This window comes from Uranotaenia lowii, chromosome 2 (assembly GCF_029784155.1).
Source record: "Uranotaenia lowii strain MFRU-FL chromosome 2, ASM2978415v1, whole genome shotgun sequence".
NCBI classification, from domain to species: domain Eukaryota; kingdom Metazoa; phylum Arthropoda; class Insecta; order Diptera; family Culicidae; genus Uranotaenia; species Uranotaenia lowii.
In genome coordinates, this window is record NC_073692.1 from 376,617,974 (window position 1) to 376,635,355 (window position 17,382).

Consider the following 17,382-nt stretch of genomic DNA (forward strand, 5'->3'; position numbering starts at 1 on the left):
ACTGAATATAACGCACTGTATTGGAAGTAGTGTGGTGTATATGGTGATTAGGTGTCTCACGAGGGCAGGGTAAAAAAATTTAAAGCGGATCAACGGTCCATGCTCAAACTACAATAGAAGAACAAATACATCCTTTAGCAAAATAATGATCTTAACCAAAAATCGAAAAAAAAGCAACATTCTTCTGATTAACATGGTCTAAACGAAGGTTGCCAAAATTGTTCAGCACTAATCGGTCAAATCCGGTCTATTTTATCTGAAAACCCGGCAAAATCAGGGCCTTTGATTTCAAAATTGTCGACCAAAAATCCGGGCAAATTTGGTCAAATCTCAGGATTTACTCATCAAAAATCAAGAAAAAATACTTGAAAAAAAATTCTCAAAACTTGTCAACAGATTTTAAATCTTCTAGGCTTCCAAGAAACCTTCCATGATTTTTTTTTTTTTAACTTGCTCAAAAAATATCATTTTTGAAGCATAAATGAAACATTTTTTACAACACAATGTTTTTTTTTTGTTTGATTTGGCAAATAAAGGGAATAAATCCGGGAATATCGAGGCTTTTTTCGATGAAAGTTGGGCAACCGGCCCGGACCGGACCTTTCCCAAATTCGTTGTTAAATATTCGGGGAAACCCGGAAAAAATAGGCAATCTGGCAAGCTTAAAGCTTGCTTCAGATAGAATTGGAACAAAAGCAATTTCCTGTATTTCAGTTATTTATTATGGAATTCAATTTTTTTTTTCGATACAAATGTAGCGTTTTCTTCATGCTTTGAAAAAAAAATACGGATAAAATTATTCGTCACGGTTTCGAAGGAATTTTCGAAGTTTCCCTGTAACACGGCTCATTAGGCGGCGTACACCGGCTTCGTCCATCGTTTCAGCTACCTTATTCCACCAGTGTGAAAATGGGGGCAGTTGGGTGGGTAAAGGTTTTTCGGAACAAATTGGACCCCTTTCTCTGCATACCATTCTTGAACGACTTTGCTGTAATGACAGCTTGCCAAATCTGGCCAAAACCTTACGGGATGGTCGTGGGATCGAATGAACGGCAAAATTCGTTTTTGGAGACACTTTTTTTGGATAGTTCCGACGTCATTGTATTATTTGTATCGAAAACTTTCGTTTTTTGCCACAGCTGTAAATACCCTGCCAAATCATAAATTTTCGTACAAACTGGTCGGCAAAATAAATTTAAACTTGGCGAAAACATCCCCCCGAGCTGTTTCCAAGTAAAATTTTTGACCTGATATTTGCCCGAAGTCAGCCTTGACATAGGTTTATCGTCCATCAGAAGATACCCGTCGAACTTAATCAGTCTCGATACGATTTGATTTCTTCCCGGAGTCGAATTCTCTTCACGATACTATGGGCAGTACCAAAATTTCTGGCCAATTCTGGTTTCACTCCGACGATTGGCTTGAGGTTTCCGAATAGTCGTCAATGTTTCCTTATACAGTTTGAAAACGCGCCATACGGTGCTTCTGAGCAATTTCAGCTCTTTAGCATCTAGGCTAAGATGCAGACCACAATTGATTTTCCAAATAACTGTGCTTGTTTTCCCTTCTTTCGGCTTCCATGTTGATTGTTTACAAACTACAGTCGATTTGCGGAATGTCAAAAATACATACGTGAAGCTGACAAAATTTCCGACATGTGGGCGCCAAGAACTTGCAAATTCATCCACCAAGAGCGCCACAATATGAACAACAGTTTGTTCCAATTATAAATGAAGCAAGCTTTAGTCTAAAACAATCGTGTGTACATCTCTAGCCCCAAAATGAATCTTTTTAAGTATTTTATGACGTTTTTGAGCTACAAGGTGAACAAACTAATGTTTACATTTAAAAATAGAGTTGTATTACTGTTTTAGGTGTGGTTGGATCCACCTATCCCTAAATAAATATCTATGAAACTTCACAAAAAAGAATGAAAAGCGTGGTCAGTGAATCATCAAGGTCAATACAGATCATTTAGTATGATAGTTTTGAATTCGATTTTCTTAAATAATTTTTATCAAATAAACCATGAAGAATTTTTTATGTCATACGCTACAATTAGGCAATTCAATAAAATGATTGCTAATAAGTTAAGAAAAAAAAGGATTAATGGTAAAACGATTTCGAAATTCTCAGCTTTCCGATGAACTGATTGAAATTAGGAAAGATTTAGATAAACTGAAAATATCAGCATTGAAAAATTTAACAAAGAGTGGATTTTTTTCTTCCGGTAACTATAGGTTTAAGCACTGTTCATGCCATTGAAGAGATTAGTGTTACTAATGTGCAATTATGAGATGTCTTTGATGAAGATGGTGCAATTCCAGAAAACTTTAATTTCATAAAAAGGAGAGTTGCTAAGTAGCGTCAAGTATTAGGCGACTGGAGACTGTTCATGCGAATGCGAATGCATGAAATCTAGAGTTTGTTTTGATTAAGTCGTATGAGCTACATTGCGCATTTCGAGAAAATCGGTGTTTAAGTTTAGTAACACATGTTTTATTCTAGTATTTAAAGTATGGCTCAGAATGATCTGCAAATTAAGTATGCGATACAAAAACAAATGGGAAATATACTACTGCATTCCTTAAAAGCTTCAGCTTTATTGTTTGAGCATACATGCACATGCGACCTTTTGCATTACACATTTGGCGCAAACGTCATTTTGCGATTTGTTAAATTGTATCCTAAAACTTCATTCTATTTTTACCTTCCTCGCAATTTCCTGTTCAGATACTCAATTTAATACTAGCGGTAGCAGGAAGCAGCAGTGGGAGTGCCTGCTTAGAGTCCTGCGGAATCAGGCTACAAGAGACTGTCCTTAAAAAGGCATTCTTAAACGATGATTGTAGATTGCTGGTTACTTTCTGGTGCCTCCGATAAATCCAGGGAGTGCGGAAAAACATCAAAAGCTCGAACTTATTTTGGCTGCCTCTGGAGTGAATAAATATAAGGTAAACATTTGCTCAAACTAGAAGTAAGGTTTATTGAACTTACCAGCAATAAATTTGAAACATTGTTTGCATTGATATAGCTAAGAACAACTCTTACGAATGATTTCCGATGATTTTAAATTCGATATCCCAACTCACCGAAATGTTATTTTGGGACCTTTTGCATGCACGGCAATGCAGGACGTTAAAATCGAATCGCACTCCAAAATGAGAGAGTCATCATACGTCTTAAATTCAAATCTTAATGTTAAAGTTATTTATTGACTGAATAAAACCAAATTTTTGTATCTAACATATAATACATATTTATCCATGGTTTCCAGACAATACCTAAATTTTGTTTGTAATAATAGTTCATACGACCCAATCAAAACAAACTCTAGAAATGTCTTTCGGTTTTCAGGTCTGTCATTTCGAATCACCTTTCGAATTGGAATTTCTAAACATTTAGCTGGAACGTGGATCACTGATTCTTCGAAACTGCAAGTTTTTATATTCGTGTGAAAAATTTAATACCAAAATTTCCACTTATAGCTTATGAGACGTGAAAAGTGAAACGTATAAAGGGATACGTGAAAAAATGGGAAGTTAGAAGTGAGACGTGAGAAATTTGAAGTGAGATACGAGTAGTGAGATGTGAGAAATAAAAAGTGAGACGAGAAAAGTTTAAAATCACGTTCCACTTCTCACTTCTAACATCTCAGGTTTCAGGTCCCATGTCTCACCTTTCATCCCTCGGAGCTGAACTGTTCCCAACTTAAAAATCTACATTTTACATTGAAAAGGACTTCGAATATTACCTCTCAAATACCATGTTAATTGCGAAAATCGTGCACAAACCGTGCGTATTAAGAAAACCGAGTAAAAGTTAAATAAAATTAAAAAAAAAATATAAATGATAAAATATTAGGCTTCTGACGAAATTCTAGCTTGTTCGGATAATTCTAAGTGTGAACGGCATAAAAGAAACAGGTTTAAAACTAATTCACGAACACAATACTACACAAATAACACACGACGTATTACAGGACACGAGACTTAACGTTCTTACTAACGGAAAAAAGGAACTAAAATTACCTTTTTGTCGACCGGTTTCGGGCTCGATGTTGCCCTCGACTGATTACGTAGAAGAAAAACACTAACACGTTAAGTGTCGTGTCCTGTATAAATCGTGCGTTATTGGTGTAGTTAAAAGTTCTTACGTTGACACAACCCACTAAAATGAGTAACACAATACTATTCTTGCTAAATGTACCTACAATAAACACCCAAAAAAGCAAAACCAAAAAACTTATGCACAATGTACTAGTTTTCTATACTTTAATAATGGAACAATGTTTTTTTCAATTTATTGAGAATTAAAACATTTCGGTAAAACCACCGATATGCCGAAAGACTTTAATTTAAAATCAATTTAACGCTAGTACACTCTCTCAAAATAAAATTTAATGAGTTTTGTATAAAGCATAACATTTCTAACAATTTTTAATGCCAAGTCGCTTGTCAAATAACTAGTTACCCTGACAAGGGTTCAGGTGATCCTTGTTAGGGATGTGTAAAGTAAGGAATTAAAAAGAAGAGGGTCTTTTCCCACCTGTATCAGAAAAAAATGTGTGCCACAATGAAGCTATTTGAAGCCGGGCCTTAGCCAAAGAATTAACTGTGGAAACGTTGGGAATTAACAGAAAATAAGGTAAAATTCTTTCCAAAATTACTTGAATTTAACTTATCCCGGAAAAAGCTTGAAATTCTTCTTTTGTCAAACCTTCCCACCACCTTCGATTTTTTTCCGAAAAAAAAACCGAAAGGAGAAATTAATTATTATTTTCCTCATGTTTAAACTCCGAGCGAAAATAAAAGGACTTGAAATATTTTTCAGCCTTACAGGTTATTCCAGGTTTTGAATTTTTCATTTTTCATACAAAATACTTTATTTAGAATTGTTAAAAAAAATACAGGGATTCCTGAAACAATTTTGATTTTTCATTGGAAGTTGTTTTCAATTTTTTCCCAAATTTCTTAATTTCAAGGTGTTTAAGGGATGCCTTACTGATAAAAAATGCGAAAATCTGCCATCAAGGTTCAAGACACTTTTTTTATATTAGAATGATTTAAATTTTTTTTATTCATTCAGGCATGTAGATAAACATATTAACTAAGAAACAATCAACCGCGTCAACTCTCGTTCCTAACTACTCTCTCCAGGCGAGATCTGAATCAGAAGTATAGTTTTGCAATATAAGCCTACACCTCAGTGATGGAAGCCTACAGAGAATTGAGACTTTGGTGAAAGGATCCACAGGCCTTTGCTTGAACCTACACCCATATCATATAGTCGAGGGTGAAGGGTTGAAATCCGGACAGCTCGGGGGCCAAAGACCTTCGGTTAAAACTTCATATTCTCTTCCAGCCATGACTGAATCCGTTTCGAGGTATGGTATGGGCTCCATCTTGTTGGAGAACCACGGAAGCGCCTGATTCTTCAAAATGTCCATGTGAACTTCAGTATTAACTTTTACTCCAGCTTTTATGAAACCAGTCGCAGTGCTTCAATTATTTCTGTTATCAAATGCCACTTTACTCTTGCCTTTGATGATGCATTAAAGCAATCTTTGACCAATGGTATCATAAAAGAATTCGAGATATTCGCTTCCTTTGCCAGACTCTACACACAAAATTTTCAAGGCCGAAATTTAGCAAAAATTTGCTCAAATTTGACCAGCTAGAAACTTAGCAATCAATTTAGCAATATTTTTAAACTATTATTTTAGCAAACGAGCGAAAAGTTAGCCGCCGCAATTTTTACTCAAATTTTTAGCAAAAACCGGAGGAAAGTTCGCTGGTTCTGAAATTTCAAAATTTATTGTTTTTTTCTTCTGGAGAATCAGGGAGAATGTTTGATTGTGAAATAGAATACACAAATTTCCTTCACTTTCATTTTATTTATCACATTTTTTGCTATTTTCTCTCACACTTTTCGTACAACGGAAGTTCCGATTCCGGCGAGCCAACTGCCGAGCCATTTACTTCAACGAATGCACCGGAGTGTGTGCCGGATGCAGTTCGTTGATTTTCCAGTTGTGGTCCCCCTTCATTTTCTGTCTGTTGCGAGTTTCTTGTTGCAGTTGTGACCTGGTCGGAAGAAAAACAAACAAACAATTTTGAATTAAAAATCGGAAAATCTGTACAATTCATAATCGGCCCCTACCTGTACGCATCCGGTGTCGATTTGGTTAGTATTTAGTTGTTGACTTAGCCACCTCTAGAACCACCAACATCGAACTTTCGGCAACGCGCGCTATTTTTCTTCCAATCCGCGGCGGCTGCTGTCTGTACACAAAGCGGCTAGAAAACCTTCGTTTTACTAAAATCAAGCAAAATGAACTTTCTTTTTGCTAAAATCAAGTAAATTTAGCTTTTTTTCTAACTCAACAGTAAAAAAATATTTTTGCTAACGGAAAGTAACAGCGAAATTTTGCTAAGTGGAGCCCCGAAAGTTTTGTGTGTAGATTGATTGTTCTGGTTACGTCTAGACCAAATTTACGACTTTCAAAGTGTTTGGATATCCGAGCCGTTCCAAATTAAAGAGATTATTAAAAAAAAAGTGCTTGAAGACCGTGGCCTTCCACTATCCGCCTTCCTTGAACTTTGTTCATGTTTTTTTTCCTTGGAAAACCTCCGTACAGCTGAAGATCATCCTAAGAATATACATATTGAAATGAAATTCAAAACATATATTGAAATTGATAATTTCTATCAACATATGAAATTTACAAAATGTAGGTATTTATAGGCAACATAAAGCTTCATAGTTTTGTTCGAAAATTCGAATTGATCAAAGTATTTCTCAACCAAACTCAGAGCCCCAATGATTCATATCACTTTGATTTGTCCTGTTACCAAGCGCAAAGGTAGTGATTTAGTTTTCTTTTATCGAACTTTTGTTGAGTTGATTGACTCATCGACACTTAAACAACCGAGCTGAACCTCCTTATCGGACAAGCTATATGTTTATATCACAAGTTAAAGACGTGAATACTAAACTAGAATAAACTAGGAACTCAAACAGTACACAGCAAATTTTTTTTTTTTGCTGGAAACCAGCAAAATTTTGCTGGTTTTTGTCCCGCTAACTTTCAAGCAAAATTTCCAGCAATTTAAATTGCTGGAAAAAAAACAGCAAACGTTAATGCTGGTTTCCAGCAATTCAAATTGCTGGAAAATCAGCAATCCAGATTGCTGGAAACCAGCTATTTCTTTCAAAACAACCGGCTGTATTTAGTACCAAATTTATATTTCAATTCTAAATTAAATATTAAATACTGGCTGTGCATATAAGAGCAATGAAAAAGAATTAGTTTATTCTATTTTTAAATTATGTTTTGTTTATTTTCAAGAACTTTTTTTTTTAAATTTTCCAACACCGGCTCTGGGGTGGCAGCTTTGTGCCAGAGTGTTGATCATTCGCTACCTGAGAAAAGAGTTCTGATTAGTATCTTTTATGAAATCTTTCCAATAAAAACTCACCCTTGACTTGTGTCTGGTGGCTAGAATATAGAGGAAAATAAAAGTAATTATATTAATCCAACCAAAATTCGTAAAATAAAGTCTCACCTTGCTTCAGCGTACGAAAACAAACAGACTCCATAATGTGACAACTCGATTGCTGATTTTCCAGCAAACTAGATCAATTGCTGGAAAGTCCGATTACTGATTTTTCAGCAAAAATGACAAGAACACAACCGATTGCTGAAAAATCCAGCAATTAGAAAACCGATTGCTGGTTTCCAGCAAAAATTTGGATTGCTGAACGTTTCCAGCAATTTTTTTTTGCTGGAAATCGAGGCAAAAATTTGCAGTGTATGAACTGAATATAAATGGCTTCTGGCTGGTTACAGATACAGCATATCAGGGCCGTAGGAAGAACCGACTCATGGGGGGGGCTTTTGATGACTGATTTTTAGCTATGATTTTTTGTCCAAAAATGCACGAATACAAAAAAATATTAAAACACATTATGATTGTTACAATATGATTAGTCATTTTTAACTACTTTGACATTTAAAGTTTTCGTATTAAATCGTAAATTTAGAAAATTGGTTCTAAAATTAAGAGTTAAGGAGTTAAAAATCTTTGAATTTGATTTAAAATTTAGCCTTTGATGAAAATAAATCAATTTAAAAAAAAGTAAAAGATAAAAATCATAAGATTTTCTCATCAAATTTTAATGATTCAAACTTGAACCAAATTAATGATTTAAGTTTAAAAATTGGCTTAAAAAAACAGCAATGATATTACATTGCGGACCAAATACGAGACATTTCGTGTTTTCGCTAGCCGCTTGTATGCTCCATTAAAAAGCATAATTAAAATGAAATAAATCTAATAATGAAACCTCATTCTACAAAATGAAATACGACACTTCCACTCATATATCTATATTAAATTAGCAGAATTTTGTCTATTGGGTTCTGGAACATAAAATGCCAAATTTTGGTGCTCTTAATGTGTGGAAAATGTCAAACAATGCACTGGAAAAATAAAGAAATTTGTGAAGGATTTTTAGCTGAAAATTTTTCTTTACCTGTAAATATGTCTTATAAAGAATCAACTCCATAATGAAAGGCCTATGGATATTTTTTTTAATAATTTTTTTTTGCGGATAACATAAAAAAAACTGAAATTCTAACTTTTATTTGTGGTTTTCAGCTAAATTGTGTTTCCAAACTAATTTGGTTGATAAAATTGCAATCTGGAAATTGAATTGACAAGCAATTTTAACACATTAAGCAGCGCCAAGAAATCTACGACGTGAAACACCGAAATTTGGCATTCAATATCTCAGAAACCCCTGGAATTTTTTTTATGTAACAGAATATATTGTGTTCAATTTTGTCGAATCAAGTTTAACACTTAAATTTAGTCCATTCGAGTTATATTTCGAAGTGTAGCAAAATAAAAAATTGTTCTTTGAATTTGTATCCTAATTTCCATACGATTTCTCAAGTGTTAAAAAAATACGATTTTCAAATTCTATTCCAGATCAGAATTTTCAGAGCAGAGTTATAGAGCCCTCATTCATGAATCTATTAACTTAATTCTGCATTTCAGGTTTAATTTAAATTCATTATTTAAATTACTTTTTTTTATCTGTATTGTGAATAAGATTAAAATATAAATTTACAAAGATCTGAATCTTTTCAAATTTTTTCTTTTTTTTTATATTCATATAACCCTAATCAAAATATTGAAAATACATGTGATCTCGAAAAACATTATTCAAATTTAATATGAATTGCATAACCAAGTTTGAACCATGATTTAAAAGCAGCTTTTCATTTCTAATTTCTTAAGATTATTTGTACTGAAAATAATCCTGAACAGGGTACAGAATCCGAAATACAAAAATAGGAATAAAATTTGGGTTATGGGAATTATGGAACCAGAACCTCCGAAATGGGTTTAATTTAATTCAAAATTTTAAATTCAGCCCAGAATTTCGATGACCAAGTGAGAAAATTTTGAAAAAGTGTAGCAGAATTTCGGACTTGAGATGGTTTTTTGAAATTTTGTTTTTTGTCTGGATTGATTAAAATTACTCCATTATCATAATTTGGTTCTGAATTCAAAATTTTGAGTGTAGAGTAGAATATCTCGGTTGCTGTTTTGGATCCTCATGGGGGGGGTTTAACCCCCAAAACCCCCCCCGTTCCTACGGCCATGCAGCATATCATGAGTTTCATTTATTGGTTTAAAATCATTCAACATAATCTACAATCGAATAGATCAACTTAAGAGCCTTTTATGTTTACCCATGTTTCGCACTTCAAATTTTTACTTCAGATGTGCTACGAAAATCTGGTTTTAGTTCCAGAAAGCCGTCGCAACAAAAAATAATAAACTTTTGAATTTTGCAAAGAATTCTGACGAAAGTGGCGATTGCATCAAATTTCTTAGAACTTCTTGCTAGCTTACTTTTTAAACCTCTTGATTGTTAGTCACGTCCATCGTAAAAACTCACTTTTCGTTGTTTGTACAACGGTTAATTGACAGCAACAAACAGAAGTGAGCTAAACAGCATTCATCATCGCTTTTGGAAGTCGTCGGATGACGGATGAATGGAAGTGGATTAGAAACACGTACCTAGTCTCCAACCTCCAAGGACGAAAGCGCGCGCGGGTACAAAGATAAATAAACGATCTCGATATCAACGGAACTATGACAGCAAACAACGAACTCTCGAGTAATGTACCCCCCCAATCGCACCCGATTGCTTCAAAGTCTGAACCGCAACGAGACGTGCGTCTATTTGTTGTGATCGGACAGCTGACAGAGTGCTTGGGGATGAGAAACTTTACCGGAACGGAATGCACGTGCCGGTAGATTATTTCCTCCAGAGGAGGACGCTGGCCGCAGAATGCATCCCATCTTATAGGTTATAGGTTGGCTAGCTGGTGGTCCGAATCGGGAAGCTTAATGCTGCATTTTGTAGGCTTCCGATTCCCACCAACCACGTTTGTTTTTTTTTTGCGTTTCCAAGAAACTTCCTTAATGGCGTGGCGTCACTCTTCTTGGTGCAGGTTTAAACAACAACAAAAACAATCCTGGCTTCGGCCCGGAAAAAAGAAACGCAATTGCAAAGCTTTGCAGCAGTGCTGCAAGGACAACAATCTGCGGTTTGTTTACGTTTTGTCCGAAATGATCGTGTACATATTTGTAAGAGCGAGGTGTATTTGAATATTTTCCTACTACTTTTCGTTAGTAAATATGTGTACAGCAAAGTGGTTTTGATTGATTGATAACTTTAACGGTTAGGCATGGATTCAAAGTTTTTTTACTATTTGCCAAAAATATTGTCACATATTTTTTAATACTTACTAATTTTCCAATTATTTTTGTAATTTCTAATGCTATTGGTTTCCGTGTGATTGACCTTTCAAAATAACAAATAACGCCTAGAGATGATGCAATTTATTTCACATCCAATAATCTGCATATTACTAGTTGGCCAGATGTGCAATCTGTCCGCAAGCTGCTGTCACTCGATCTTTTTTCACTAATGCCGGCACGATGAACTAAGCTTAGTGCTACCATCTCTAAGTACAGACTTCTTTGCCCGGTTGATTGTTCTGCTTGGCACGAGACTGTCTTTTGATTTATGGTGTCCAATTAAGTTGGTTATTTTGTTTTTCTTCTCGAAGAGTAATGAACAGCTGAGCGACGAGGGAGGCGGAAAGAAAATTGTTAACTGGTAGCACTGAACCTGTCAATTGAGGATGAAGTGCTAAATATTGTTTATGTGTGATTTTCATCTGCATTTTAATTGAGGATAGATCATTAAATTTCATCTCTCTAACGCCCGAAAAGGGCTTGATTGTTGTATTATTTCAAAGGAATGAAACTAATTTTACTGAAGTGTTAAGAGCTATTTATTAGTTGTAGTTGTTTTAGTACTCAAAATACAATTGACAAAAATTTAATCCATTATAATAGCCATGAGAGCAAGTCCTGAAATTTTTACTATTCCGTACTATCGTCTCGTGCAAGAAAGATAGTAGTGCATCAACGACTCCAAAATTATAAGATCAGGGAAACACACTAGACTGGACACTGGAAACGGTTACTGACTAATTATACATTTTGGAAGGTTCTCATAGATTACAGAAACTCTCGTATTAATGGTTGAAACTGAAGAGTTTACACTACAATCATCATAGCGTTGCTTCAGTAAATGTGCGACCAAATGAGACCTCCGGTATCAACCAATACGTTGAAGTTAACTTTGCCTTCGCGGTCCACGATCGTCCAGGAACTCAATCGCAGTTGTGTTGCGTTGGTGAACCTTTGCCTTGAAGTATAGACCAGATTATCTGCGAAGATCATCTGTCGAATTGATTGTTTAGGCTCGTGCCCACCATGTTGAGTTTGGAAACTGGAAGATAAATTCCGGTCGGTCTTTCCAAAAAAGTCAGCCGGTTTCTTCTCATTAGTATCTTTTTTTATTAGCTGATCACCCATGTGATGAATCCTTTTTACGGATTGCATTCCAAGACACGGCGAGTCAATGCCCCAACGCCCAGTATGCTACTCTGGTTCCTAGCCGCATTTTGTCGACTCTAGATACTATGTACCCCTACGCCATGAAGTTCACCTGAGGCCTCTGATCATTATCTCCATACGGACCTGCAACTAAGGCTATACCCATCTGCGCTCATCGGCTTACATGGTTTCAAGTCAAACTCTAGCATATATATCCTGCCTCTTATTACGATTCAAGACTACGGACCTCACCTCTGACAACTTGAGGTCTGGATTTTACACGTAACTCGAGGCTCGCATGGGTTATCACAACGCTTCTATTCGAGTTCACTATTAGAGACCAGAGACCCCTCCTCTAACGAGTTGAGGTCTTAGCTCAGCTTGCTTTGGCTCGAGGCCCTCTCTCGCGCCTGTCACAGCACACGTACTGGACTTTCACAGAATTACTGAAAATCCGTAGATTTCGAGCATCGATCCGTAGATCCGTAGAAGTGCTTAAAATCCGTAGATGTACGGAGAAATTCGTTGGTCTGGCAATGCTGCTGACGACTCAGAAGAACCCCGACGATGATGTCATCCTACCCGGCTCGAATAGCTCACTCGACGGTGACGTGAAGGTACTCTACCCGAGAGTATTCCGCGGCGTGAATACTCTTTTACCCTACGAGTTTGACTACGAAGAAGGTATCGTCTTATCCCCGCAGCCTCCGCCGCAAGGACATTAGGATCCGGAGCAGCAGAAAAGTAGCCAAGCTTTTGTCGTGCATCTCGACTTTCAAGTCAACAAACCATTTAGTCTGTTCCTTTGACCTCGGGTTAGGAGGCAGATTCCGTTCTTTCCACAAAACTGTTGAAAAGTTGAGCTTTTGAACTTTTGCACAATTCCATTATATCTGAATTTTCACACCTCGCATTTATGGGAAACTTTGAATCATTTGAAAAAGCTTTGACGATAACCTGATGCAAACTAGCAACCATCAACAGGATAACGAAATCGAGCTGAATGCGCTCTCTAGGTTTTGTCGGAATCGATCAATATTCCTTTTCAGGTTATATTTCGAGGCACGACAAGTTGCCACTCCAATGCGAATACGAATATTGTTTTTTTTTCTCGAGTGAGTGAGTTAGGGGCATCCTTGTTGATAATGTGACTCAGAAACTTTGTTTACCGATGAGAGAAGTTTTCACAGTTATCAGATGACACAGATAGAGATTGACATCTGGATTTATTTTACGCGTCGATGGCCGAGTGGTTAGCGTTGTGAGACAGTAAAGCCTAAATCGGCTAAGACAGTATATCGGCTACTATGTTGTCCATGATCCTCTGGAACATTTCAGGGGTAGATTTGACTCCGAACGGCAATTTTTTGTTCAAAATCAATTCTCTATTCGTGTTGACGATCATCTCTCGTAAGATGATGATGATTCCCTTCTAAAAAAAATCACCACAGACACGAACGGAGAAAGCCTTACTATTTATGAAACTCGGCAACCTTGAATTTTCTAACAATCGAGCAACTGAACGACCTTGACCTGGCTGACGATATTGTTTTGCTTGCCCAAAGACAACAAGACATGTAGAGCAAACTTGACGACCTCACCGAAAGCTCCAAGGCAGCAGGTCTCAGAGTCTATGTCGGAAAGATCAAGTCGATGGAGATCAACACAGGAAATCCCTCCAGTTTCATGGTAGCTGGGCAACAAGTTGAGAAAGGGGAGTGCTTCCAGTATCTTGGTAGCCAGATAACGCCTGATGGTGGTACCAGGAAATACATCGAAACCCGGATCAGAAAAGCCCGATTTGCATTTGCGAGTCTCCGAAACATCTGGTGCTCACGTCAGTTATCTCTTCGAACGAAAATTCGAATCTTTAACTGAAGCGTCAAATCCGTATTGCTGTACGGGTGCGAAACTTGGTGCACATATGCTGTGACGACGCGAAAACTGCAAATTTTTGTGAATCGCTGCCTACGGAACATCATCCGGGCTTGGTGGCCTGGATCTGAAATGAGGCGCTACATCGCCGGTGTCATCAAAGGGCGCTAGACATCGAGATTCGGGAACGTAAGTGGAGGTGGATTGGGCACATGCTGCGAAAAGATGAGAACGAGATTTGCAGAGAGGTGCTTGAATGAAATCCAGAAGGACATCGGAGAAGAGGCAGACCCAGAAACTCGTGGCGCCTAGCCGCCGAAATCCGAACTGTCGACGAGAATTTTGACTGGGACCAAGTGAAGACGCTGGCTCCGAATGGTCAACAGTGGAGGTCTTTTACAACGGCCCTATGCGTCGGTCAATCGGCGCCGGTCCCTTAGGTATGGTGTATTAGACCGTAATTTAAGCATCCCGACAATCAAGAAGCACTGTGTGCTTTATTTAAGAAATCAACCTTTTGTAAGATAATTTTTAAGTAGTTCGGATGACGGACTCTGCCCATATATCCTTAAATAAATAAATATATTTTCGACAGCATGAGAGAATTTGGCTTTAAAGTCCATGTAGGGAAAAATACTCGAGAACGTTAAATCGTTTGGCGCTAAATTAAACTCGATTAATCGAACTAATTCAGGCCACACAATTGTATGACTCGATGATCTTTCGATATTTTCTGACAGCCAGAGACCAACTGCCTTTAGACGAAAATCGCAGTAATCGCAGATCCACTGTAGTTTCGATTCTCATCTCGATACTGGATGTTAAATGTTAATCTCAAGTTGTCCATAAATGTCTGTAAAGCCTAAATCGGTTAAGACAGTGTATCTCTTTTTTAATACCGGCTACTATGTTGTCCATGATCCTCTGGAAGATTTCAGGTGTGGATTTGAATCCGAACGTAAATTTTTTGTTCAGGATCAATCCTCTATTAGTGTTGACGATCACCTCTCGACAGATGATGATGATCCCCTTCTATTTAAAAAATCACCGCAGACACGAACGGAGTCTTACTATTTTTGATGCTCGGAAACCTTGGAAAGTACGGCATAGGCCACCAGTCTCACTGCGGACAGTACGCAGGGTGTGACTCGGGGTTGGGCTACAGCTTCACTTGCGTTTCAACACAACGGCCAAGAGAATTTTGAATCGAAGCTTCTCTATCTTTGGTTTGAACTTGAGTTTGAATGTTCAATTTAGCTATTTTCAGCTTGTTCCCTACACCCAAAGAAGAGGTTGCCAAATTTCAATGCCGATTCGTGCTAACTCTTTGCCAAAAATGAGATAAAACGTCCATTGTTCCAAAGGTGACATGATTGCCTTTGTGACTACTGGTACGAAGATACGAGCTCTCGATCAAAATGATGCATTATTACCAAACATTCTGGCGAAACAAGACAATTTGTTCCTATTGGATGATTTAGCTTAGCTTAGCTTAGCTTGATTGACTACTCACATCCACCTTTAAACATTGAACCCGAAATGCTTTATTATATTTTTAGTAATAAATTGATATTGAACAATTCCGTTGAATTTCCTCAGTATACTTCATAAAAACTGTTTATTGGTAGTACGATTATATTGAATCAAATACATTTCGAATCCCATGATCGCAGGCGTGGCTCAGTAGAACAAATTCCACATCGCCAATGGTTGCTACTCCGTGATTGACCGAGGCCACCAATTTTGATCAAGGGTCAAATGATAGTGTCTGGGACTGACAGCACATTCACAATGCCCAAAATTGATGCTCTCTCTTTAAGCATCAATAACGGCGCCGGCCACGTCCTAGTAGTCAATAGATAGAATTGAAAAGAGAGAAAAGGATGATAGAATAAATCATGCTTTAGGACCGAGGTCACCTCTGCATCCTAGCAAAACAATTTTTGTTGGGAATAGGGGTTAAAGGATATGATCATGGAGACACTTTTGACTGTGTTGTGATCTTATGTTATAATTTTCTTCTACTGCTAGGCTCTAAATTAATTAAAAAGAATCTGAGCTATGTTATTGAAGTGAAAACTATCCTTATTTTAACCAAATGAAATCTCTAAAAAAAAGCATTTTTTCCTTAAAGCATTGATCTTTTTTTTTTACTTTAATCAAGGCAGTAAACTGACTTTCGTTGGTAATTTTTAAGCTCCATTTAAAATTGAAACGAAAATCTATTTAACTATTTTTAATTTTTTCTCCATTTGGCAATCACAAGACTTGTTTGACATTGCTAAACTAAGACCAATAGATAATTAGTTTTCATGATGACTTCTCATTATTCAGCTAAAGAACCTTGAGCTGCAATTAAAATCATAGCTGGTTATATTTGAACAATATAACGATATTGATATAAATAATGATAGATAACCAGATCTCAGGAGACTAATAAATATTTTCATTGCTTTAAGCGCCCGAAAGGGAGATTCGAAAGTTAATGTAAAATAAAAATCTTGCCTACTTTGCGGCGTTTATCAAACTAATGTATAATATTTTTACTGTTACTACAACGTACTAAAAAAACTCATATTCAATTTTTTAATATTGATTGTTAAATGATCCCATTCAGTGTCCTGATAAAGATTTTAACCGAGTGGCCGAATACTGATATCTAATTATTTAAGTCACTTTCTTTGATATTTAAGGATTTTAAGCAAGTAAACTGTGGCTAGACTGAATCGAATCGTGAATAAAAAGGAAAAGAATATATCTCGGAAAATATCATCCGATTATGTTTCTTGAATCAACGCGAGGAGATATTTCAAGAAAGAAAAAAACCTTCATCTATGTATTATTTTCCAAACATTTCAAACAACTCTGTGTTTAAAATTGAGTAAGATTACATCAACAGAAACATCAAGAGCAATATGATCATGACATGATACTAAATATTATATTGGACAAATAATCGCATCATATTAACGTATTTACAATTCAAAAACTGTCATAAACTGTCGATATTTTTGTTCACAATCATTACAATTTACCTAATATTGATAAGGACAAAATTTAAAAATCACTCACCTGGAGTATGGTTTTGCTACCTGTCCTCTGTATGTTCCTCAATCTGTAGATCCAACGATTCTCCGTGGCTGCACACAATCGTGACATTTTTTCGTCATGCTACCTACTGCAATCTGCTGAACCAAACACTAAAACTCCATTATATCCGGATGCACCCACACTTCACACTTCACTTCAACCCAATGATACTAACAAAAATACAGTTTTAACGTACAAAATTTAACTTAAAATTAGTTCGATTAAAAAACGCGTTCTTCTCGATCCAGGGTTCCCAAACTCTCAATTTGTTCCTATTGGATGATTTAACCCAAAAACTAGAAAATGAGAACAATGTCAAGGAGAGAGTCAATATCGAACTTATAACAACTTTCTGAACTAGTTTTGCCAGATAAACCACTTTGCCATGTGTTCTGTTTGGTTCCAGTTGGAGAACGAGTGTCAA

General features: G+C 36.6%; 1 protein-coding gene across 6 annotated transcripts in view; it reads left to right on the top strand.

Annotated features, from left to right (window-relative positions):
* Window positions 1-17,382, top strand: part of LOC129747495 (serine/threonine-protein kinase WNK1-like) — a 130,660-nt gene that overhangs the window by 98,366 nt on the left and 14,912 nt on the right. The gene's annotated exons all lie outside the window — the stretch shown is intronic.